At 36.6% G+C, this 3,030-nt stretch overlaps 1 long non-coding RNA gene across 1 annotated transcript; it reads right to left on the bottom strand.

Moving 5' to 3' along the window:
- Positions 1 to 1,581: 1,581 nt before the first annotated feature.
- LOC109953852 (uncharacterized) lies at positions 1,582 to 2,261 on the bottom strand. The gene is made up of 2 exons (XR_002273986.1): positions 2,214 to 2,261; positions 1,582 to 1,787 (listed from the first exon to the last, which is right to left on the bottom strand). It is a non-coding gene; the product is annotated as an uncharacterized LOC109953852 (long non-coding RNA).
- Positions 2,262 to 3,030: the final 769 nt, after the last annotated feature.

Below are 3,030 nucleotides of genomic sequence, written 5' to 3'. Positions count from 1 at the left end.
GAAGTAAGTTGCGCATAAACCCTATTGGTTACGATGGCTGTGGGTTTAGCTACCATGGCTGCTACAGCAGCAGGCATCTTTATATGGCCTACATCCTTTTTCTTGTCTGTCGTAATTATTAATTCTGGTTTGTGTGACAATCACCGCTTGAAGTGTTTAAGCTGCAAATATACTTGGCTCAATTCCGTAACAATATAAAGTAATGGCTGTTGCATATGCTTTAGTTGGACATGGATTTATAGCAAAGGGTTGCATGTAAACACGAAACGGTGGTGAGCTTGCTATCTAATTGTGAGCATGTTATTGAAAATAACGTGAAAAACAACTTGGTAGAATTCAGCTTTCTGGCACTCATCCATTTCTGTCCCTTGTGTCTTTATCTTTTCTATGTACAGCTGAGAAAGTATAAAGAGCAGGAAAAGGATCAAATTTATGAGAAATGAAACTCCCTGCCCTAGAGATGACATCTCCAGTGATTATCATTTACGAAGGACCGCTCCACAGCTGGATCACCTGTCAGTGCTGGAACATTTTCTGCATCATTAAGGAACCAAAAACAACTTTAAATCTATATTGCCTTTATAAATCAATTCCTTTAAAGCCACACAGAACTGCAGTCCCGGCTCCAGACTCTCAGTCAGTTAATGTTAAACCTGGAATACCCTGAAGTTGCACAGATACAGTAAACTGACATGGTTATTGGCTGAGTCCTGAGGTGCACTTGAACTGTTGTGGTGTACTGGTAACACATCTGTTAACTTTGATGGAAGTACCAGGTTCAAATCCTGGCGAGAGTGCACGGCCTCATCAGTCTTTTTAGCCTAATATTTTAGTTTACTGTTTGTACTTGCAAAAACCAAGACTTTTATAATAAAATGATGTTGAATCTGACTTGTTCTGAATATATTCTAATACTAATTAAAATACATTATGAAATGATATACAGTATGCATTTGCATGGTTTTATTTTTTTAAGTGCATCAATACTTCCTTTGTAAACTTGACAATGAAATTTTTGATTTCTCTGCACAGCCTTCCAGACTCTTAGAAAATCAGTTATTCTGTGGAGGAAACAAAGTGGAATGTGTGTACTGCACAACGACAATATTTCAAATAATTTTGACTAATAATATCCTAATCCTGAATATTTTTCAGAGTACTCCTCCTACTAGAAACTAAATATGGAATCTATTTTTGTATATCAATGTAAGTTGACACATACAGTATCCTTCTACTTTTCAGTATCTCAAGTGCTAGTAACAACAAAAGCTAAATAGGTCAATCCATTTCTATCGTGATCTGATCAGTGCGTGTGTCACACCTCAGCGCTCACACTGGCAAGAGGGACAGAAAACAATGTAAGAGCGTGACAAAGTTGGTAAGAACATTAACCACTCAGTCTACATTTAACCCCAGACTGAGCTGCTGATAGGTACTGTCGGTAGCCCGCTATACAGGGAGGCGTGCAGTCAGTCATGTATTCTAGAGCAATGTGCCAGACACTGGCTGTTCATAGCTGACTTTAAATTGCACATCTGGCCCAATAACCTTGAAAGAATGCTGATGAAACGGCAAGAAATATTCCAGTTATTGCAACTTTAATTTTTCCAAACAATTTACATTACATCAAACATCCTTCTGCTTCTGGTCAGGACTTCCATAAAACAGCTGCAATTATAATTGCAGTTTTAAAGGTGTGTGCATGCTGGGCACAAGTACTCCTTTTCCACAGGAGGATGCTGAACACAGCTGACGTGAAACCACTTCTCACAGCTGTCGCAGCAAATCTGTAAAATAAATAAAATAATATTTTGAAACAAAAGGGAGATTAAAGAGAGCTCAAGAAAATATTCAAAGGTTCTTTTCAAAATTGACAGACAAAAAGTTGGTTAAAAAACTAAAAAGAAAATCAAACTTTCTAATTAAGTTACCTATTTGTGTCATCATCTGGGCTCCCACAATAATAGCACAAATTGTGGTCGCTATATGCAGCCTCATTTTATTCACCTCATCCTCTGACGTGTCAAAATTTAATGAGTCCCCACACAGAATTTTTTCTGCAAACTGGATAATTTGTGTCGGTGTTCAAGCAAAACTTAAAAATATTGAACTACACAGCAACATTTATGTTTATATTTACTGAGGTGTCATGCTGATTTTTTACAAATTTGACAGGCAGTCCTAACATTGTTTTAACACAAACAACTACTAACCTTTAATGCTAGGACTCCACAAGACACCGAGTCTCACTGGAAAGAATGCTCAAAATATTGTGACCCTTCTTCCGCCGAAAGGCTCTGAAATATAAATGAAAAACATTTACAAATGTTAGCATATGTTTTCAAAGCCTACTAGTTAGATTTAAATTGTCAGTATGGTACCAGGCAGTGCCATTCTTTACCTTGTGGTCTCCTGGCATGTTTTCTGATCTGCTTTGGTTTCTCTCATAGGATCCAGGAACAGGCAACGTTTTTCATTGGGATACAGAACCTATGTACAGTATGTGTAAAGTTTTGATATAAATTTCCGTGGCATAAAAGTTGCTAACATTAGGAATCTGTTGCCAGAATAGATACAAAATGGTTCCTTTGCAACTGTTTTGTGTGTGTGTGTGTGTGCACTACAAAATAATGCTGGAATGTAGGTATGATGTCGTTCCAAGCATATAAATATAGAATGATAGTTCCTCCTGTGGAGTCCAAACCTTTGTTGTATTGCAATATTCCCCTCTAAAGGTTTAATAAATCTAAATTACATATTTTTAAATCATAATTTTTTTAGGCCTTGAAGTCTCAGTTACAGTTTACCCATTCAAATTGAGTGTTGATGACACATTATACATATACTTGATTCACAAATGACATATTCTGTCTTACCACCATAATCCAGTGATGGCTCTTATTAATTATCCCTATGACGACAACATATGTCATGAGATCCATGTAAAAATATATGAAAAAAATATTTAGTTTAGCTCACCTGAGGAAATAATCAGGAACTTTCAAAAAGGTTGTACTTAATACATGCAGT

This window comes from Monopterus albus, unplaced genomic scaffold (genome assembly GCF_001952655.1).
Source record: "Monopterus albus unplaced genomic scaffold, M_albus_1.0 scaffold1658.1, whole genome shotgun sequence".
Taxonomy (NCBI): domain Eukaryota; kingdom Metazoa; phylum Chordata; class Actinopteri; order Synbranchiformes; family Synbranchidae; genus Monopterus; species Monopterus albus.
This window is presented reverse-complemented; position numbering and strand designations above follow the sequence as displayed.